Source organism: Schistocerca serialis, chromosome 7 (genome assembly GCF_023864345.2).
Source record: "Schistocerca serialis cubense isolate TAMUIC-IGC-003099 chromosome 7, iqSchSeri2.2, whole genome shotgun sequence".
NCBI classification, from domain to species: Eukaryota; Metazoa; Arthropoda; class Insecta; order Orthoptera; family Acrididae; genus Schistocerca; species Schistocerca serialis.
The window spans coordinates 337,149,177-337,173,629 of NC_064644.1; positions in this window are offsets into that span (position 1 = coordinate 337,149,177).

The window sequence follows — 24,453 nt, forward strand, 5'->3', positions numbered from 1 at the left end:
AAACACCCAATAGTTTAATAACGAGTAGTTCTCCATTCAAGCTAACCGGGTCGCAATGGTAAAAGTCAAACATCAGGCAAGGACGACTTTATTGCTCATATGGCACGTTTCGGACTTTATTCATCACCAGATATCAAGGAACGGTTACTGCACATAGATATAGCGTTTCAAGTTGCCTGTGAAACAAACAATGCAAATGTTTGTTTCGCATATTAACTCGCAACGTCGTATGTACGGGCAGTAATCGCTCCTTCATATAATGGACAAATTTCAAAAGGCGTCATATGAGCAACAAAGTCATTCCTTGCCTGATGTTTGACTTTTACTGTTGTGACCCAGTTAGCCTGAATGGAGAACTGCTGATTATTACAATAATGATCGCCTCCTCCTACACGACTTTATGTCACATTTATATTACAGAAATTAAAACATTCACAAAAATTTTGCAATACCTGGGACCGATGTGTTGTCAGTATTAATGTCGATAACAGGCAAAAATAGTCGCGATTATCAGTTCCCAGAATGGGTGAACTGTCTATATAGATATACATTATTAAGTTTATACAGAACTGTCAGGGCGCCAGTCTTAGTCGCACTTGACCAGTTTTTATTTTCCATTTGTCTCAGCTTCATTTGACTGACCATCAGAAGATGGTGCTCGCATTGGCTTTGGGATCGTATATATATATATATATATATATATATATATATATATATATATTGAAACACGTATGTTGTGTGGCGGCGATGACGAGGCATTGCAGAGTCTCTGACCAGAGAGCCATTTATCGTGGCTAGTCTGCGCTTGACCGCGCGAGAGTTGCGAGCGGTACTCTGTCAGTAGTAGTCGTGCAGTACAGTTGCGAGCAGTAGTCAGTGGGCAGTCTGTGAGCAGTGCAGTATGTCGGTAGTAGCAGCCCAGTGCAGTTGTGTGTGAGGAGTCGGCAGGCGTCGACATGGCACTCTGGTCAAGATTCAGGATGAGGTATATTATTTTTAAATGCGCTCAGCTAATAATGTAAATTAACTGTAACTAATTTGTGCAATAATCGCCCCAATAATAATTTTGGTTTTCAAAGCAATATTTTTAACAAAAGAACTATTTAATTGAACTAACGATTTCCTTCCATTTCCTTTAAAGACAAGATTCAATTAAATTTCAAAGAAAAAAAAATATAAAAAAAAAATAATACTTGCAATGCATTTCCTCCAAGCCATCGCCAACAATAAGAGCAGAACTTTGACATGCAGTTTCGAATGAGGTAAGAAATTAATTATGATTTTTTGCACAGGGCCAAAGACCGATATTTCGGTTTAATTGAGTTTACATTGTCACTGAAGTCTCATTAGCATTGAATTGTTTTTCATTATTTTCGTGACAGCTTACACCTTGAGTCAGATTGCGATTCTCATTTTTATTGTCATTAAATTTATTTGCTGGGAGCTTTCTTTCTACAGGTCAACGGCAATTCGTTGCTCTGTTGTATTTGTTTGTTGCCTTTTTGTATTTGTGCTTATTTCTTTTGTGAATAATTGTGACTGTTGTAAAAATGCCGCGAAAGACTGTGAATAGTGTATCGCGAGGTATTATGAACGAAATAAGCGAATTAAATAACTTCACCAATAGTACTAGTGACACGCAGTGTAATGATGACAATCCTGCGTTCACTGACAATCAATGCGTTCCAACCACTAATGATGACTTTTGTCTTAATGATGAACAAACGAACTCGGTTTGTCCTCTGTTGATTTGACGACAATCGATGACGCGGGACGCTCTATTGTAATGAGCGCTGCCCAGCCTAACACAACCGGTTTACTAAATTTACGTGATGAACACACAAATTTGTCTAATGAAAATGAACAGGATACACAAAGTACGACGGATTTATTTAATTCCGAAATAGTGTCTGACAGTGTACATCCGACTGATAATCCTTTTTGTAAATTGCAGAATGACCAAATGGTCACACAAAGCGCGACAATTGCAGGTACACCACTAAACAGCACTGAGAATAGAAATGCTAATTTTGGCTCGGATCAAATTATGGCACTATTGCTGCAACGAGTTAACCAAATTATTGAGAAACAAGACAACCTTAGTGAGGGTAACAAACAACAGAGTGAAGATCTCAAACAACTTAGTGAACAGGTCAAACAACAGAACGAAAAACAAGACAAACTTAGTGAACAGGTCAAACAACAGAACGAAAAACAAGACAAACTTAGTGAACAGGTCAAACAAGATAACGAAAAAGTCAAACAACACTTAAATGAAAAATTAGACGACAATTCCAGACAGCTTAGTGAACAAATTAGAGCCGTTGCCGCGCAGTGCCATGACACTAAGGAACAGTTGCGCGTGGAAATTGAGGCTTGTTCAAAAAAAAGTAGCGAAGAAATTAGGTCTGTTGTTCAGGAATTAAGGGAAATGCAAACAGCCGCAACAGAAACACTTAGAGCGGAAATTAGTACAGTCGCTAAACAATGCTCAGAAAAAGCTACACAACTACGCGACGAGTTTCAAGCAATGACAGCAGAACTTTCGCGCACAATGGATGAAAAGATTGAAGCGAAATTTGAACAGCAGAACACTCAAATTGACGAGCGATTTAGTCACCACATACAAAACAGTGATACGCGTTTCCGCAAATTTATTCAGGATCAAAATAAAGTAAAACGTCAAGTCATGGAAACAATCACTGCTCAGAGACAAGAAGACAAACGTAAAATGTTCGCGAAAGCGAAGACATATGTAGACAACAATATTGCTACAGTGTCCGACGAAATTAATTCCATCAAACAGTCGAACACAGAATTACGTGACGAAATTTCTGACCTTAAATCGAAAACAGACACATACACATCCGATTTTCAAACAGTGACCGACAGACTCGAACAATTAGAACTAACACAGGATTCAGATGTCGTCAAAACTGACGTTAAAAAACTGAATGAAATTACACGTAAATTGCAAAAACAGATTAATGCGTCTGACACTAAAACTGATGAGCAGGTAAAAATACTGACTGAAAAATGTGATGAATTGGCCAGTCGTATTGACGTTATAGAAAGTAGTAATGACAACAAATCAGATGATACTTCACCGGTTTCATTCAGTCAAACACCGGAATTTCAAAATTTACAGCAGACAATTAATGAGATCGATTCGTGTAATAACACGTTGCGTAGAAAGTTATCGAGTTTACAACAAGAAGTAACAGAGATGAAATGTATTTCAGTTAATAACACATCACAGCAGACGCCACTTTGCGAACATCTGTCAGAGTCGCGCAACGCGTATAAATTGGATAATCTACAGAGAGTACGGGACTTAGATTCCGAACAACCACAGTTCAATAGATTCTCTTACAATCCTGAACCTGTTCCATAGCACAGAGACGATAATTTTGATTACAAACATTTTCTGTCAGTGAGAAAGTTTAAAGTGTTTAAAAACGACAGAACACAGATTCACCCACTGGATTGGATACAACAGTTTAGCTTTGCTTTTCCACCGACTTGGCCCGTAACACACAAACTTGAATTTGCAGCTTCTTGGAAGGCGAACCGGCAACTCGTATGAGACCGATCGCGAGGCAATGTTACTCGGTAGAAGAATTTCAGAATGCCTTTCTGTCAGCGTACTGGTCGAAGACGACACAGCGCGGAATTAAAGATCAATTAATTAGTTTACCAAATTATGAAAACACAAATTTTCCCAATGTGACGCAATTTTTTGAGCACATGGTCCAGCAAAATCAGTATTTAAGTGAACCCTATAGTGAATTCGCACTCATTCAATTATGTATCTCTAAATTACCACGGTCATTAAGAGTGTCACTTTTAACAGGTCAGCAAAAAGAAAATATTTCAGCATTCAGAGATTTGTTACAGCTCTTGGAAGTACAACAATCTGATTATTCTTTTGTAATCAAAAACTTTTCGTATAATAACCAAGGTCAACAAACTTACAGTAATTATGATCAGGGACGTAATTTCAATAGGAAAAGTAACAGACGCTTTAGGAACGACAACTACCAGAACTTAAATCACAGACAGAATTCTGATTATCAATATCGTCAAAATTTTCAGCAACAGGAACCACCTTTTAGTAACAATAGACGTTTTCCACCACAACAGCATGAAAGTCAGCCGGTTAGCATACCTAACCGACAATGGAATGCACAAGGTCGACCAGGCTTTAATGTTTCGCTGCGTGCACGTATAGTCCCAGATCCAACAAATAGTAACGCACGACAGCAAGGAAACGTACAAAGAAGACAGTATTTCAATTCTTATCGCAATGCACCGTATAGGAATGACTATCACGACAGACGTAAAAACGATGAGCACAATTATCAGCGTACATATAATAACAGTCGGTCTCACCAACAGCAAAATCATACCGCAAGAGCATATTCTCATGAATGAACCCGATAGTAGGTATCATCCAGAGCGTAATACGTCTGGAAGAAGTAATAGAACTGTTCAAATAGTAGAAATGCCACAACATCCAGCTGAAAATAGTAACACATCGGATAGAATCTGACTAGATACTGTACGGGTCGCATCTTCCAATAATACAAGCACTACTTTAGACACACAGAATGTTATTCACGAAAATGTTATTACTTTTGACGATATCAGAGACACTCTCTTGCAGGAAAGACCATTTGTTCAGAAAACTATTTCACATCCTGTCATCGAAATTAAAATTGGTTCATCGAAATTTTCAGCAGTACTTGATTCCGGATTACCTATGTCAGTAATAAATGAAGAAACTTTTAACGAGTGTAACAAAGAGAATACCTATCCGACATTACCTTTAGGCAAAACAAAAGTGAAAGGAGCAGTACCGAGTAAAGGAGTAGACGTTAAATTACAGACGCATTTATCATTCTGTATTGGAGGTCATACTTTCCACTCAAATTTTTGGATTGTTCCTTTATTGACAACAGACGTTATTTTAGGTACGAATTTTCTGGTACAACACGACGCAGTCATTGATTTTCAGAATTCTTATTTAATGTTAAAGGATGAAAATATACAATTTGCTTTAGAATTTCAGCACTCACTATCTGCGGAAGAACAAACAATTAACCGCACAGAGGTCATTTCCGTATCACGTGACATAGACTGTAATTCCATACTTCAGACGAAGCTGACTACGATGTAATACAAATGATTTCTGATAAAGTTAAACAAAGCAGTGCAAATACAGACGACGAACGCACGCAGCTACACGAAATTCTTTTACAGCAAGCTCCAGTTTTCGACAACATTCCTGGTACAATGTCCGGCTTTATGTATGAATTTCAAGTGAAACAGCACGACACATTTAAAGCAAAGCATTATCCCATTCCATATATCCACAGAGAACAGGTTAAAAAAGAGTTGCAGGATATGCTTGACCAAGGAATTATTGAACCAGTAGTTAGTCCGTACATAAACCCGCTACATATTGTTAAGAAAATAGATGGCTCACTTCGCCTTGTACTTGATTCACGTCACATTAATGACATTATTATTAATGAAACTGATCGACCACAGACATTAGAGGAACTTCTACAGAAATTTCACGGTACAGCTATTTATTCCACATTAGATTTGAAATCAGGATTTTGGCAAATTCAACTTCATCCGAATTGCAGAAAATACACAGCATTTCTTTGTTTTGGCGACTGTTATCAATTTTGCAAATTACCATTCGGGTTAACTATTTCTTCTGCAGCTTTTATTCGCGGTTTCAACACAATACTTCCGACAGAACTTAAGGACAGAATCACGACGTACGTAGACGACATTCTTATCGCAGAAGCTAACTGGTCTGAACACAATCTGATTTTAGAACGACTGTTGCAAACTTTTGATGCACAAGGACTCACAGTTAACCTCAGTAAATCGCACTTTGGCAAAACTTCTATAAAATTTCTTGGACACGTAATTTCAGCAGAAGGCATTGCGCCTGATCCGGAAAAACTTCAAGCTCTACGTGACATTACTATTCCTACAACGAAGAAGCAATTACGCAGTTTTTTGGGTTTAATTAATTTTTTCGTAAATTTATTCATCACTCCGCTTTAGACACGCCTAGATTATGCCAATTAACAGGTAAAAACAGTATTTGATCTTGAGATAAGCAAGTACATTCTGAATTTGTGAACCTGAAACATGCTTTGTTGAATGCTCCACTTTTGTCGCACCCAGATCTTACTAGAAATTTTTCCATTGCCACTGACAGTTCCAATACCGCTTTAGGCGTACACATTTTCCAGGAAATAGAAGAAGATGGCTCTACAGTAATTAAAAACATCGCATTTGCAAGCCGCATTTTGTCACCTGCTGAACGAAATTATTCCGTTACAGAATTGGAAACATTATGTGTTGTATGGGTTTTTACGAGATTTCGGCACTTTCTTTATGGCAGACATACCACCGTCTACACAGACCACAGAGCGATACAATTTTTACTTTCGGCTAAATTCACTCACGACAGATTAAGCAGATGGAAACTTTATTTACAGGAATTTAATTTTACAATAGTTCACATTCCCGGCACACAAAATGTTATAGCAGACGCACTGTCGCGTTCTCTGAGCAACAATCAGCAAGACGTAGCAACCAACTTCTGCAAAGCAAATTTCAGTGTCATGTACATTCAACAAGTTGCATTTGAAAATTTTATTTCGTCGTCATTACAGGACATAGCACAAGAACAAAATAAAGACAACGTGTGGAAAGAAATTAAACACCTTTGGCAAGATAGGAATAATGTTACGATTAGAAACCATTACACTGTACGCAATGACATTCTGTTTCGCCGCTCTCATCCTGACAGCAACAACTGGTTATTATGCATTCCTGACGAACTGGTTAACAAATTAATCTGGTACACTCATTTAAGTTACGCACATTACGGAGAACGAAAATGTTTTCTTATACTGAGACAGAACTGTTATTTTACCAACATGGGGAAACGTTTACGACGAGTTTTAGCGTCTTGTAAAATTTGCCAGAAAGCTAAGTCAGACACCACTTCACATATTCCTCCATTATATCCCATTATATCTGTTAAATTAAGACATATGGCCGCAGTAGACATTTTTGGGCCGATTCCGAGAACTAACAGAGGTTTTTGCTACATATTTGTCGCTGTTGAGCTCACTTCAAAATTTGGTACTTTCACTCCGTTACGCAAAGCTACTGCTAAAACTGTTTCGAAAGCATTTGTAAAACATTTTCTATTTCATGTAGGGCATATGATGAAAGTAATTTCTGACAATGGATCACAATTTCGTTCTGCTACATGGACACGTATGTTACGAGCTAGAAACATTTCTCCGATTTATATATCCAAGTATCATGCTTCTTCGAACCCTTGTGAAAGATTAATGAAAGAAATTGGTAAGCTGTGTAGAATATACTGCCACAAAAGACATATTGATTGGGACACACACATATTCTCATTCCAAGATGTAATTAATTCCATTCCAAATGAATCCACTATGCTATCTCCGTCTGTTATACTGAAAAACGTTGAACCACCAAACAAAATTAAAGAGTTAGTAAACTTCCCTACTTGTCGTCGACTAAGACACCACGAAATAATTGACATTGCGCTGGACAACATCAAACGTGCCGCAGAGCGCCGGAGAAGACAGCAAAACCAGGTTTGTAGACGCCGAGACTTTCACATTGGACAGAAAATATTAGTACGTACACACTATTTATCCAGCAGAATGAAAGGTAAGTGCAGTAAATTTGAACTTCTATACGCAGGACCAAAACGGATTCGCAGCATTCCTCATCCCAATGTGGTACACGTCGGAACTTTGAGAACCAGAAAATCGAAAGGCAACCACCATTGGTCAAATATTAAACCGTTTATTGAATGAAAGCACTTTATGATGTAACATGCTATGATGCCATTTACTAATTTTTTTTATGATCACTTATGCAATTACATTCACATGACTAATTACTGATGATTATCGTATTTTTTCTTGGCAAGTGCCCGGCAAGGTAAGGTTAGCAGGTCGCTTTTCTTATCGTTACACATCAGACCGTGCACATTTTCCATTTTTTTTGTGTGTGTATGATTGTATTCCAGTTTTGTTTATATGCACTGTGAAATAGTTAAGGTATAACACACCAGTTGATTTTGACATTCTTTTTGCCCTATGACATCTCAAGATCGTGACTGTTGTACGTTTTTTTGCTGCTGCATTGTATTATTCTGTATACATTTTTGCATCTGAACACTGTCAATGTCTTTGACATATTACGTTTTCTGTCATGTTATGCTGTATGGTTAATTATGTCACCATAAACCAGTCATTATTTAGTGGGTATATGATTTAAATGCAAGACATTAATCTTTGTTCATCAATTTCAGAAAGAAATGATGCGTGTAAGAAATAAATTCAACAGAAATGGGAATTTCACTTACGGAATAAACGAAAGAAGATGCAATAACTTTATGAGGAAGAGTAAATGGATCAGGATTAACAAGCATTAACAAGAATATACTATACTCATCGTAGAATAGCAGTCTTAACTAATTTTTTCTTTCAGAATACAAGGTGATTGATGCAGGCTGTCAGACAGAACTACACATCTTAGTTTTAGTGATGAAATATGCTAGAGATAAGGAATAGTTGTGTAATGAGTAATGAAGTGATATTTTGCAGATGATAATGAATGCTGATGAATAATGATGAAGAATATGCTACTATGAATAATGAAGTTTTTCTTTACAGGTGATGATGATAATGGTGTTATGATGAGATGTATAATGAAGTTTTCTTTGCAGATGAGGATAATGTTGAAGTTATATTTAGGCTATGTAGTTATTTAAGTATTTGTTGCAGTTCGTTTTGACAGCAGGTGTTATATTGCACAGACAGAACTACACATCTTAGTTTTAGTGATGAAATATGCTAGAGATGAATTCTGAATAATACTGAAGGTTTTGGAAAGGACAGCTATGGAACACATGTTTATACACATTTCACTACCTGTTAATTCGAAGTTCACTACCTTTCAGCATAAAATGCATTTCTCTTTTCAGCTTAATAATCCATTTTTATATATTTTTTGCAGGAGAAATTATTTATGAGATTAATGTGCTATAAGCAGTTGTTCATTAAATCTATGAATGTGATTACATATACTCTACTTGTTTCATAATCTTGCCACAGCTGACTTATGAAGGATGATATGCTACTATTTTTCATTTATACCAACAAACCAGAAACAAATTTTTTTTCTTCTTGCTTTCTCTTACACATTTTCATTTATACCAACAAACCAGAAACAAATTTTTTTCTTCTTGCTTTCTCTTATAATTACCCAAAGCAATGCTTTGCTTGCACATAAACAAAATGTATTACCAGTCCCAAATAATGTTACTAGTTTAAGAGAATTCTGAATAATACTGATCAGCTCTGAATAGTATGTCACTTCAGTAATGACTTCTTAATGATACAAAAAAAAATAATAATGCTTTGTAGCTGGATAATAACTGCCACTGTTTATTGTAATGAGACTACTTATAATGCCCATGATTATTAATGCTATGACTGTAATTAACTGATTTTTAATCATGACTTCTTGATGGTGTGTATCACCAGTTTCAAATAATGCTACTCATTTAAGAAAGTTCTGAATAATACTGAATGATGAACAATGTTTTATACTATTCAATACTTACTGGCCACTGAGTGCCAATAATTAATCTAATTAAATGAATTATGACCTTTCATGTTTTGGTAACTGGCCAATGAGTGCCAATAATTAATGTCACTAAATGAATTACGTTAATAATTATGTCATTAATTAGCTCCTGTTTTCAATTATGACTTTTCATGTTCTATAACTGGCCACTTAGTGCCAATAATTAATGTCACTAAATGAATTATGTTATTAATAATGCCATTAATTAGCTCTTGTTTTCAATGTTGACTTCTCATGTTTTGGTAATTGGCCAATGAGTGCCAATAATTTGTATAACTCAATGTATTATGTTAATGCTAGGCCAATAATTGACTTTTTTTTTTCTTCAATGAAGACTTCTGATGAACATTATTCTGTCATACTAAATATGCTTTGTAACTGGCCAAGGACTGCCACTGTTTATTGTAATACGATTACCCATGATGTCAATAATTTTATTTTATGAACATTATTCTGTAATACTACATACTTGGTACAGAAATGTTCAATAACTGGGTTATGAATGCCGCAAACTACTACTGTAATTCTCAATGAAGCCTATTATGTGACTTAATGTCCTTCACCTTATGAGCTAACTACCCTGAATTACTGCAATGTCCATTTGTCCTGTCCATCCTCATGATCATGGAGCACTATATTTGGTTTTTGCACTAATTCTACGTTGGTGTGCCTTGTAAGAGCGTGGTGTTGACACGACATGCTGTCCACCACCGTGAGCGATGAAGACGTTATTATGGTCCCACTGTTTGGTGTACCTAATGTACTGCGAAAATGAAAACATGGAATATTACTACGACAATTCAGTGTCTTATCTACGCTGATAAATTCTGATGGGAAAAGAACTTCAAATTGTGTCACTTGGTGTTGTACTTCTGTGGAAAGATATGGACTTTCAGAACAGCTGTGTGCAATCTAAAGTGCAACAACCATGATGCAATCCTTCCCTTTCCTATCCTAATTGTGAAGATCATTTTTTTTTTTTTGGCTAACATCATTTATGTTCATGGGATATACATTTTTTCGATTTGCTCAACTCCAGTGCGAGTACACTTATGTCACTTGTCGACATGATTTTTTTGCCATTATGTTTATTTGTTGTGAAAATGCTAAAGACATTTTTTCGATTTGTTCTGAAGTACAGTATATGTGCACTTTTGTCTTTTATATTGTATATACATTTTTATTTTGATGATATGTTCTGAACTACAGTGCATGTGCACTTATGTTATGTGTTAATATGTTTTCTACTGAACTTCAGTGCCTGTGCACTTTTCTCATTTTTCAATATGATTTGTACTCATTCTGTATGTTCAATACTTCAGTGCGTATGCACTTATGTCATTTGTTACTCATTGTATACACATTTCGTCATTTGCTGATATGTTTTCAACTGCAGTGCATGTGCACTCATGTCACTTGTCAACATGATTTTTTGCCATTCTGTTTATTTGTTCTGAAAATGCTAAAGAATTTTTTCAGTGCGTGTGCACTTTGTTATCTGTCAAATAATTTGTATATACATTTTTCTGATTTGCTACTATGTTTTGTACTCACATTTTGTCTTTGTCTGAAATGTTTTGTACTCGGTGCATGTGCACAACATTTAATTCATGTATCTAATTATATTCTGTAAATTCTAGAAGTTGATTAATTAAAGAAAAATTTTGCCGCACTTGGCAAGTCCAAATGACTCACCATCGCTGCCAAATGTTTGCCCCCCCCCCCCCCCCCCCCCCCAGTGGAGGGTTATGAAACACGTATGTTGTGTGGCGGCGATGGCGAGGCATTGCAGAGTCTCTGACCAGAGAGCCATTTATCGTGGCTAGTCTGCACTTGACCGCGCGAGAGTTGCGAGCGGTACTCTGACAGTAGTAGTCGTGCAGTACAGTTGCGACCAGTAGTCAGTGGGCAGTCTGTGAGCAGTGCAGTATGTCGGTAGTAGCAGCCCAGTGCAGTTGTGTGTGAGGAGTCGGCGGGCGTCGACATGGCACTCTGGTCAAGATTCAGGATGAGGTATATTATTTTTAAATGCGCTCAGCTAATAATGTAAATTAACTGTAACTAATTTGTGCAATTATCGCCCCAATAATAATTTTGGTTTTCAAAGCAATATTTTTAACAAAAGAACTATTTAATTGAACGAACGATTTCCTTCCATTTCCTTTAAAGAAAAGATTCAATTAAATTTCAAAGAAAAAAAAATATAAAAAAAATAATACTTGCAATGCATTTCCTCCAAGCCGTCGCCAACAATAAGAGCAGAACTTTGACATGCAGTTTCGAATGAGGTAAGAAATTAATTATGATTTTTTGCACAGGGCCAAAGACCGATATTTCGGTTTAATTGAGTTTACATTGTCACTGAAGTCTCATTAGCATTGAATTGTTTTTCATTATTTTCGTGACAGCTTACACCTTGAGTCAGATTGCGATTCTCATTTTTATTGTCATTAAATTTATTTGCTGGGAGCTTACGTTAGGTTGTATTCTTGTTAACATTCAACTATTGTGTTTCAAAATTTCTCTGGGGAGCTTACACTTAGCTCAATGTGCATTAGCATTTAAAATAATATCATTTAAAATTTCGGTGGGGAGGTTACAATATATATATATATATATATATATATATATATATATATATATATATATAGCGTGGTACATTGATAGTGACCGGGCCAAATATCTCACGAAATATGCGTCAAACGAAAAAACTACAAAGGACGAAACTTATCTAGCTTGAAGAGGAAAAGCTGCTGTCGCGGCTAATCCGCACATCAGTAGCAGATAAATTGCGCGAGAATCTGGAATCTCAAAAGCGTCGGTGTTGAGAACGCTACATCAACATCGATTGTACCCGTACCATGTTTCTATCCACCAGGAATTGCATGGCGACGACTTTGAACGTCGTGTACAGTTCTGCCACTGGGCACAAGAGAAATTAGGGGACGATGACAGATTTTTTGCAAGCGTTCTATTTAGCGACGAAGCGTCATTCACCAACAGCGGTAACGTAAACCGGCATAATATGCACTATTGGGCAACGGAAAGTCCACGATGGCTGCGACAAGTGGAACATCAGCGACCTTGGCGGGTTAATGTATGTTGCGGCATTATGGGAGGAAGGATAATTGGCCCCCATTTTATCGATGGTAATGTAAATGATGCAATGTATGCTGATTTCGTACGTAATGTTCTACCGATGTTACTACAAGATGCCGGCCGGTGTGGCCGTGCGGTTCTAGGCGCTTCAGTCTGGAACCGCGTGACCGCTACGGTCGCAGGTTCGAATCCTGCCTCGGGCATGGATGTGTATGATGTCCTTAGGTTAGTTAGGTTTAAGTAGTTCTAAGTTCTAGGGGACTGATGTCCACAGATGTTAAGTCCCATAGAGATCAGAGTCATTTGAACGATTTTTTACTACAAGATGTTTCATATATGACAGAATGAAGATGTACTTCCAACATGATGGATGTCCGGCACATAGTTCGCATGCGGTTGAAGCGGTATTGAATAGCATATTTCATGACAGGTGGATTGGTCGTCGAAGCACCATACCATGGCCCGCACGTTCACCGGATCTGACATCCCCGGATTTCTTTCTGTGGGGAATGTTTAAGTATATTTGTTATCGTGATACACTGACAACGCCTGATAACATGCGTCAGCGCATTGTCAATGCATGTGCGAACATTACGGAAGGCGAACTACTCGCTTTTGAGAGGAATGTCGTTACACGTAGTGCCAAATGCATTGAGGTAGACGGATATCATTTTGAGCATTTATTGCATTAATGTGGTATTTACAGGTAACCACGCTGTAATAGCCTGCGTCCTCAGAAATGATATGTTCACAAAGGTACATGTATCGCATTGGAACAACCGAAATAAAATGTTCAAACGTACCTACGTTCTGTATTTTAATTTAAAAAACCTACCTGTTACCAACTGTTCGTCTAAAATTGTGTTAATTTAAAAAACCTACCTGTTACCAACTGTTCGTCTAAAATTGTGAGCCATGTATTTGTGACTACTACAGCGCCATCTATCACAAAGCGAAAAGTGGTCCAACTAAAAGATTCATGTTTCTTTACATACTACACGAATATGTAATAAAAAATGGGGGTTCCTATTTTAAAAATCGCAATTCATATCCATTTGACCTATGGCACCGCCATATAGCGGACCAACCACAGCGCCATCTGGTTTTCCCCATCAAGCTAGATAAGTTTCGTTCTTCGTAGTTTTTTCGTTTGACGCTTATTTCGTGAGATATTTGGCACGGTCACGATCAATGGACATTTAGAAACAGCATAATGCCAATAATATTTCTCTGGAAACGCCAGATGTCACTTCAGTTTTACTCGTATCATTTTTCGTCAGTTACTGTCTTACTGACAGGAAATCATGAAACCAATGCTACAATTGAGTCGATAGTTCATAGGAACGAAATCTGATTAGAAGCCACTTGTAGAGAACGGTATCAAAAGCCTTCTAGAAATATGCAATCAATTTGAGATCCTCAGTCTACACCACTTAGTAATTCGTGTGAATTGTAGCAGTTACCCCTAGGGTCAGGCTTTTTATTGGGTGAGGTACCTGAGCAGGTGAGGTGGTGACACTACTGCTGCAGGCGGCCGAACTGAGAAACTGATGTGGATGGCTATCATACGCCGCTAAGCATCAGCGAAACAGCGTTGTCTGGAATCATATCAAATTACTTGTAGTTTACAGTGCATATCGTCTTCTCTGGCGCAATTGAAGGCACTCTGATTCATAAACTCGCATGAAGCAATGAAGCAAAGAATGTGGACACAGCGCTTTGTCAGCTGCAGTCGTCGTACGGATAAGAACCCAGCGGCATTGCCGTTCAGGTGCGAGCCTCACTGGTGACTAGTGCGGCCCACCCCAGCGCTCTCGAAGGTGGACGTGCGATTAAGCTGCTTCCAGCAGCGTATCACAGACGGCGGATGTCCGAAGATGGAAGATCAGCATCCATATCAACAGCACAGTGTACAGCCAGAGAGGCGGTGCTCAGGTGGCTCATGCGACAGGTTGTAGGCAATAGTTTGCCATGACTTGGTTCGGCGCTATCAGGGGATGGTTCAAATGGCTCTAAGCACTATGGGACTTAACATCTGAGGTCATCAGTCCCCTAGACTCAGAATTACTTAAACCTAACTAACCTAAGGACATCACACATATCCATGCCCGAGGCAGGATTCGAACCTGCAATCGTAGCAGCAGCGCAGTTCCGGACTGAAGCGCCTAGAACCGCTCGGACACAGCCGCCAGCCCTATCAGGAAAAGGCCCAACCTCGTCCATATCTTCTTCGAACATGGCAGCGGTCCAGCAGCAGTGGAAGCCTGCAGCAACTAAGTCCAACTACAGCCAGCTGGCTGTGTTATCGGAGGTGCGAAGTTCTCTCTGAAGCAGGTACCACATTAGAATTCACAAGTTAAATTGTCCTGTAACTAGCGAGACTGTCATTTTATTAGAATCGGTGATGCAGATGGAATGACGAGACACTGAAACTGCCGGCCGGAGTGGCCGTGCGGTTCTAGGCGCTACAGTCTGGAACAGTGCGACCGCTATGGTCGCAGGTTCGAATCCTGCCTCGGGTATGGATGTGTGTGATGTCCTTAGGTTAGTTAGGTTTAAGTAGTTCTAAGTTATAGGGGACTGATGATCTCAGGAGATAAGTCCCATAGTGCTCAGAGCCATTTGAACCATTTGAACACTGAAACTGTGGCTTTGGAAACGGTCGCTTTTAAGTTGGACATGTTGTGATCGTTGCCGGCGATACGATCATTTGTCCCCATTATGGAGAGATGTCGGAGACCTTGAATCCACCGTCGTGTCTCAGTTATTATCCGTTCCCCTTGCCTTTGCACTATTCGTCAACGCTAGGACGCTATGACGTGGCTCTGCTCGGAGGCTCCGTAGTGCGAGCCTGGCAGAATGACGCATGAGGTGCTGTCATACTACGCCGTGTGCTCTTCTTGATTACGCCTCGGCTCGGTGAGGAAACGTCCCACGATTGGCGCCTTGCCATCTGCTGCACTGTATTTCTTGCATGCCCTAGATACCGGTTGTGACACACGATATGATCCGGACGTGATTTTCTGCCGTCTGCAACTAGTAATAACTTCAAAAATTTATGTACTTACCCGGGAATAGAACTTGCTGTGCAACAGCAAGAGACACTGGTGGTTCACAAGAACGACATATTATAAAATAGGTCTTTTTTTCCGGGATTTTATAACATTTGAAGAGAGTGTGTGTTCCAAAATTCTGCTACAAATCGACTTCATTAATATGGGTCTGCAATTCAGTGGATTACTTCTATTTCCTTTCTTGTGTATGGTCTGACTTAAGCAACTTTCCAGTCCTTAGGTACAGGGTTTTCGTCGAGCGAGCTGTTGTACGTGATTGCTAAGTATGGAGCTATCACACCAGCACACTGGAAAAGGAACCCTCATTGTATACAAAAGATTCCCTTTCGAGTTCGCTGAGCTGCACTGTCGCATGGACTGTACTGACATGTGCGCGTCTTCGAATACGACCATGTCTGGCTCCCTGACGCTACAGGATTACTCGTACGTACTAGCTGTAGTGTCGTGTGTTGTTTTCTTTACTGATGTTCCACGTTTTCCAAGATTTTTTCTTATCAAATCTAGTAGTTTTGCATTTCGTCACATTTCATATAATATTTATTTATTTTTATTTATGCATTTATTTTACCTGGCAAGATTAGGGCCTTCAGGCCCTCTCTTACACCTAACCAGGCATACTCAGATTCAACAAATTTCAGTGTCTACAGAAAATTAGGACATATAACATGTTATACAGTATTAATGTTAAAGAAAAAAATAGAGATTATAAAAGTAGTACAATGATAATTATAACAATCAAAAAATAATAATAACAATCAAGAATAATAAAAATAATAATAATGATAATAATAATAATAATAATAATGACTATGTATATGAAAGTAAACATATTTTTCTTTTATGAGTGTCAGTCCTATTGCTAGTTGGGAATTTTCTCGTTATATTCTTGCAGCTTGTGAGTTATTCTCATCAAGCAGAGACATAAGACGATGGAATGGGGTGAAAGAGATATAGAAGAGGTAGATAGGTTAGAGGAAGAGAAATAGAATGGTAAAATTCGAAGCTATGATGGAGAGGAGAAAGAAAAAGATGAGGGGGGGGGGGGCACAACAATGGTGGCTATACCGTCCCTAATATGTAAGTCTTAAGTTCCCTCTTGAATGTTGAGTGGTTTTGTATAAGACGCAGATCACAGGGGAGCGCGTTCCATAGTCGTATGGCTGAGATGGAGAATGACACGGAGAAAGATTTTGTGTTATGTAAAGGTACAGCCAAGATGCTAGACGTATCCGATCTGGTATTGCGGTTGTGGAATGATGATAGGTGTTTAATATGAGAAGATAAGTATTGGGGGCACCAGTGGCTAAGAAATCGATGAAGTAAGCACATCGTGTGGAGATCGCGTGCCTTATGTGGGCGTATCCAACCTAGTTGGGAGTATGAAGGACTGATATGATCATACAACCGTATGTTGCATACGTATCTAACACAAGCATTCATCACTAGCTCGAGGCATCTCGAATTTTCATTATTTGTGCCATGTTGAACTACATCACAGTAGTAAAGATTAGGCAAGACTAGTGTTTGGACTAATTTTTGTTTAACATGGGTTGGAAATATTTTTCTAAATTTTTGAATTGCATGTAGGGAGGAGAGCGATTTCCGGCAAGCTGTGACTGTTTGTTCTTCCCAGTTTAGGTGTTCATCCAAGATTATTCCAAGGTCTTTTACTGTTTTTTGGTATGGTAGTTGGGTACCATTGAGGAGTATTTGAGGGACTGTTTCGCGAAAGTACCGACTGATTAACTTTGGATGAGATATAAGTATGACCTGGGATTTCTTGGGGTTTAATTTCAGACCTAGGTTCTGTGCCCATCGAGAAACAGAGCAAAGATCTGCGTTCATACTCGCTACTGCGTCAGCAATGTTCTTGGGGCTTGCACTTATGTACAGTTGGATGTCGTCGGCATATAGATGGTAGTTGCAGGAGTGAATCACTGAAGAAATATCATTAATGTACAGTGAGAAGAGTAATGGACCAAGGACGGAGCCTTGGGGAACTCCAGAGCGCACGTTTTTCCATGATGACTTTTCCGACCCACAAATGACTTGTTGACTTCTGTTTTTGAGGTAGCTGTCGAACCAGTGTATTGCGCTGTTTGAGAAATTCAGCTGCTTCATTTTAATTAGTAATATATCAAAGTCAACTGTATCAAAAGCCTTGCTAAAGTCAAGCAGTGTTAGGATGGTAGCTTCACGTCTGTCCATAGCATGTTTAATGTCATCAGTTACTTTGATTAATGCAGTTGCTGTACTATGGTGCTTTCGAAAGCCTGACTGATATTTGTCGTGGATGTTATGAGTTTTGAGGTAATCCGTCAGCTGTTCATGGACGATGTGTTCTAGGGCTTTAGATATTGCAGGAAGTATGCTGATCGGCCTGTAGTCACCTGGCGACTTAGGGTTGTCAGTCTTGGGTATAGGTTGAATTAAGCTTTGCTTCCACTCAGTAGGATATGTACTACTGACAAGAGACAGGTTGAAGATGTCTGTGATAACTGGAGTAATAGTGTTTACGACGTTCTTAATCATGCCAATGCTCACTCCATCATTTCCTACTGCCTCGGAAGAGATTCTCATAATTGCCTTGTGTACTGTGCCGGTAGTGACATGTTTTAGGAAAAACTTGTCTCTCGAGAGATTGATATCTTGGGGCTGGTAATTTGTCGCTGCGTGGCAGTTTACGGCTGTTGAGAAGAAATCGTTTAATTCTTCTGCAGACGCTTGATAAACAGCGTCAGATCTTCGCTTCCCTATACCGAAACTGCGCAGCTTTTTCCACAGTGCAGCAGGTTTTGATATGCCGCATACGACAGAGCGGGCATGTCTGATTTTGGCATTCCTCACCCTTTGCTTGGTTCTATTTCGGAGTTTCCTATAAGCTTCGTACGCCTCGGGAGTTGGGTTACGCTTGAAGGCCCTATGTGCAGCATCACGTTCATTCATTAACTGGCTAATGCAGTGGTGAGCCACGGAGCGGGAGCTCTCTTTACCTTGACAGTGCGTTGAGGAGCATGTTTATCATACAGTGCAATAATTTTGCGACATAATTCCCGAATTTTTCCGTCTAAAGTCGGTTCATTGCTTATATCATGCCAAGGGATGTCTGAGCAATCGTTTTGAAGAGCGTCATGGTTAACATTTTTTTAGGTTTCTGTAGGTTACCAGGTGAGATTTTTCTTTGGTAGTATGTACTGAGTAATTTAAGAAAATCACGTCATGAGCAGAGAGTCCTGGAGCGGATGTCTGATTGGCGCGAATTATTTTATCTGGTCGCTTTGTTGCTATTATATCTATGAGTGTATGGCTGTGTGGCGTGTGATGAGTTGGGTCCAGCGGTGTTAAACTCATATCATTGGAGTGGAACAGTCTCCTAAGTTTTTCTGCAGAGGGAGATTTTAACTGTAAGTCGATGTTTGTGTCGCCCATAATGATTATGTGTTCATACAGTGTCACGAGCGAGGACAGGGCAGACTGAAAGGAGGACATAGCACCGACGTTTGGAGGTTTATAGATTACTCCAATTAGCAGTTTCTGATTTGATGTATTTATTTCGAAAAACAAGAACTCTGCTTCTCCTTCGCCCTTTGCATCCGATGTGCATAGTATAGTAGGTCTCAGATCAGAGCGAATATAGGCACCCACACCACCCCCGCGTCGTGTTTCACGATCTGCCCTTAGGAGAGAGTAACCAGTGATTCGGATAGCGTCGGAAGAAATGTTTGGTTTCAACCAAGTTTCAGAGACGAGGATAATATGGAACAGCGATTGGCAGAACAGGTCACAGAACTCGTCGAAGTGAGCCGTTAGCGACTGAGCGTTCGCGTGGGCCACAAAGAGCCCGCCACCGGAACCGGTCCGTCCCCTTCCTTTTTCTATGACCACAATCTTGTAGTCTTGCATATTTAAAGAGAACTGCCGTTTTGTGTACTGGTGCTAATACATTCTGAATCTTTCTACATTTCTTTATAGGCGCCCAGTATGGTGCCTTCTGGAAGATAACAGTACCGTCAGCGCCCAATGTAGAGGGCCGGAAACACTGTCTTACAAATCGTGTATGGGTAAAGAGAATGTTAGCAGTCCTGTTACTCTTCTTTGGAGCACATCCAAAGTTATTTTATGTTGCTCTTGTACATTCATCTTCCTTAGTTACGTAGTAGTTTCTGTGATCCAAAAATTCTTGAGGCCTACCATACACCTCACCAAGCTAGTCTGTATGATTGTATCTTGGCTATTAGTCGAAAATTTAATGCAGCGTACAACGCCTTTCAGAAAGCTGGGAGAGGGGACCTGCTCATCTTTATCCACTGTTTTCGACTTATGTCACCTTCCTCTCAAATTTCAAGACATTCGTCTGGATGAATAGTTTGTAAGGTATCCTGAAAATAAGCAACGGAGAGTACTTTCAACTCATATCGATACCTCTTCTTGTAGAACGTCTTTAGGTTTAGTTTCCTAGCTATGGTTTCTCTGGAGTCTCAGTAGATATTCGTCGTCAGTTATCTTTGATCTTGATAGACTTGTCTTCACCTGCACTACTGGTGCATGTATCCTCCGGGTTTTAGGTATCTTTAATATTTTTCAGTATCAGTTAAGATTAAAAGTCCTTACGGCAGCCAGAGCAGGATTTAAGCGCCCACGTAGTTCACACAAGAGGTCTGTCTGTTGGGGGTTTACTTTGGTCGGAAGGAATCTCTACGTAGAGCTGAGACTGAAAACTGTGGAGGCCCGCTCGCTGCATTTGGATGTTGGATGTTTACTTTGAGGAGCATGCCTGCAACAACTGGACAGTCGCCGCTAACCTGTGCCTGTGCGGTAGCAGGCCATTATCTTGAATTCGACTGGGCCTGTATCCTGTTTCCTTGGTTGGTGGACATTGGCAAATGCACCGTCCTTAATACTCCTAGTCAATACCGGGATAACGGTGAGCATCATTTCTTGTATGTGGTGATCTTACAACCGCTGAGCTTTCATACTGAATTTCATTCGATGTTCTTGCCATGAGCTGGTACGGTTTATACTGGTGACTGTTGCTTTGATCTAAGTCCTTAATGTGGATCAGCATCCCTGTAGTAAAGATATTCCCGAGTTAAACATTTATTTGATTCTAAGAGGGCTTCCATTTTACATTGTTCTGTTTGTGAGAACCTGCACTACTGGTGCACATATTTTCTAGGTTTAGATATCTTTTTAAAACATTATTGTCTGTGAACCTTGACCTATTATACTACTGGAGCGTGTATTTTCTAGGTTAACGTATCTATAGAATTTTTGCATTGAGTATTAACCTGGACCTAGAAAGATTTGTCTTTACCTGCACTAGTGCTGCATGTATTTCCTAGGTTTAGGTGCCTTTAAAGGCTTTCATTGTTAGCAATCTTTGATCTCGAAAGATTTGCCTTTACCTGCACTACTGACATGTGTACCTTTTGGGTTTAAGTATCTTTAACAATTTTCAGTATCAGTTAAGATTAAAAGGCCTGTATCCTGTTTACCATTTATTTGTTACGTGAATGTAATGTATAGTCTGTGTTTATATTTTGGTCGAGCGGTTCTAGGCGCTCAGTCCGGAACCGCGCGACTGCTACGGTCGCAGGTTCCAATCCTGCCTCGGGCATGGATGTGTGTGATGTCCTTAGGTTAGTTAGATTTAAGTAGTTCTATGTTCTAGGGGACTGATGACCACAGATGTTAAGTCCCATAGTGCTCAGAGCTATTTGAACCTTTCTTTTGTGTATATTTTGGAATCTGTACTGAATCCAGCAACTGTTCAGGATGCGGGCCGATTTCCGTACGTTGATTAATCCATGTGTTTCAGCCACTTCATTTGCTTTAGATCTGTCCTTAATTACTCTTGTGAATAACTGTATATGCTTATCGATTTGCCAATGCTCACTTTCTTATTCTAATGCCTATACAAAAGTTGCATTTTCTGCTACCTTCAAAGTTTTTTTCAAGTTTAAAGTGTATACACGTTATGATCTTTATACGAGGGTGCACTTGTTCCAACGTGTTACAAGCCTTTATTCCAGCTGCAAAGATCTCTTTATCTTGATGTCTGAACCAATTAACCACAAACTTTCTCACGTCCAAATTGTCTGGCCTCTTCCCACGCAATGCCTCCTTCAGTGCACCAAACAAATGAAAATCACTAGGTGCTAAATCAGGACTGTAAGGGGGATGAGGCAGTACTTCCCAACCCATTTCCTCGATGGTTTCAAGGGTTAGTTAAGCAAATGAGGACGTGCGTTGTCTTGCTGGAGAATCACACCTCTCCTCTCTGAGATCCACGACGTCTCTCTCTCATTGCTGGCTTAACCTTGTTTAAAAGCAAATCCGAGTAGTATTGACTGTTCATTGTGCTCTGGTCTTCGAGATAATCACAAAAACTGTATCTTCAGCATCCCAAAACACCATCAACATGACTTTTCCTGCTGATGCTTGGGTTTTGAATTTTTTCTTGTCAGGTGAATTGGTGTGCTTCCACTCCATGCTTTTTCTTTTTGATTCTGGCTCATAATAGTGAACCCAAGTTTCATCACAAGTTAAAATTTTGTTGAGGAAGTGCTTACCTTCTCTTTCATAACGTTTCTTTTGCTCTGTGGACACTCGCAACCTTGTTTCGTTGTGTAGCCGCATCAACTCCCTTGGGATCCATCTTGCACATATTTTACGGTACTTCAGCTTGTTACAGATAATGTTATGAACTGTATCAGTACTAACTTGAACCTTATAAACTATCCACAGTCACACGGTGGTCGGCACGAATAATATCATCAATTCGACTTCCAAGTGAGGGAGTTGAAACTGCAACTTGTCGGCCAGAATGGTGTTCGTCAGTCACTAAGTCGCGACCATTTTTGACTGCTCTACCCATTTGTAAAAATTTTCACGATTCATACAACCTTCACCATAAACTTCAGATATTCTGCAGTATGTATTCACTGGTTTCTCGTCATCAGCAAGTAAAAAACAAATAACAGAACGTTGTTCAACTAATGAGGACGTTTCAAGTGGACTCGCCAACTTGAAATATATTTTTGAGCTTATAAATAAACAATATTGGTGCATCAGCTGCTCAGGGCTCATCCCAATGATGCCAACTTAAAGCCATAAAAGTACCAAACTTGCCCTACTAATAATTTTTCCCCAGACCAATTAGTCTCTTTAATTATTGAATGACCCTCGTAATATTGGCTGCCACGTAGCCAAAGCTAATGTCAGACGCAGAAAGTGCATTAGGGGCGATTTTCTGATGGTTATAGGGTTAAAAAAATTGTTTGATTTTGATAACAATACTACTAAAAATATTTTAAGGGATAGATATTTAGTATCGCACCATTGTAGCATTGCTGACATTCTGGAAACAAAATGGGTTTGGTGACAATGGTGTTAGATGATACTTGAGAAATTAAATGAAGATTATAAGTTCTGAAAAGAACAGTGCCACTAGCCACTGAGGAGAGATGGAAATAAAGCTCTATATGTCCTCTGTAATGAGTGCCGAGATAAGTGCGATAGGTGTGTGTGTTTGTGTTTAAGTATGAGTCACTCTCATTGGTAGTGATGTGCAAGCTTGATATTACAGTGATATGAGGAAGGAAAATTATAATGCCCATGAAAGAATTACTACTGCTATATGACAAATAGAAATGTTTCAAAAATAGTTACACAAAACAAACTTTCATATAATTGAGCACTGTGGGTAATAAATGGCCTGCATAGCTCAGCATAAGATAAAACGTGTAAGTAAACAGATTCATGAAAGCAACAGGTGCTACTAATGTTAGTTCCACGCTTGGAGCGATCCGCAGTGCAGTGGGTCTGTTTTCTCAAGTATAACTAATCAGAGAAAATGCAGTCGCTAAGTACCTAGATAAGAATCATTTCACAGCACTTCCACAGTTCCATACACAAAATGAGTATGATTCTGTGAAGTGGTGTTACAACATGTAACAGCCTGATGCTCACCAACAGAAAGCCATGTTGACTTACCTTAGCTGATAGCTCAAAATATTGAATACCATGCAGAGATAATGCACCAAAACTCATCTGTTACCAGCCTGGATCTATAGCACATAACTTAAACTGAATAATTTCCTTTGCGATCACTGGTCATCTAACCTTAGGTCGACAAGATGACAGTGCCATTGCTCCATGCATTTAACCAAAACATGACTAAAGGCAATGATCTATTTAAAGAGATTGGGCAACACGTGCAACTAAAAACAAGTATATTGATCTTTAAATATCAACACAAATCAGAAGTTTACAATGTGCATCGTGTGCATATTCAATCCCACAACACAAGGTTACGTTGTCGGAAGCACAGTCTGGTATCAAGGAGCAAACTGACGTCTTTCTCATGAAACTTAGTATGGAGGAATTGAACACAAAATAGAACGAAATTCTCTTAGATGTAGTAATCGGTTTCTCAAACACTGATAAATTCGCACCCTCTGTCAGCCTGTACCACTGCATATCAGTACGTATTATGAATGCCAGCGTACGGGAGACAGTCTCGACGTAACTCACCTCAAAC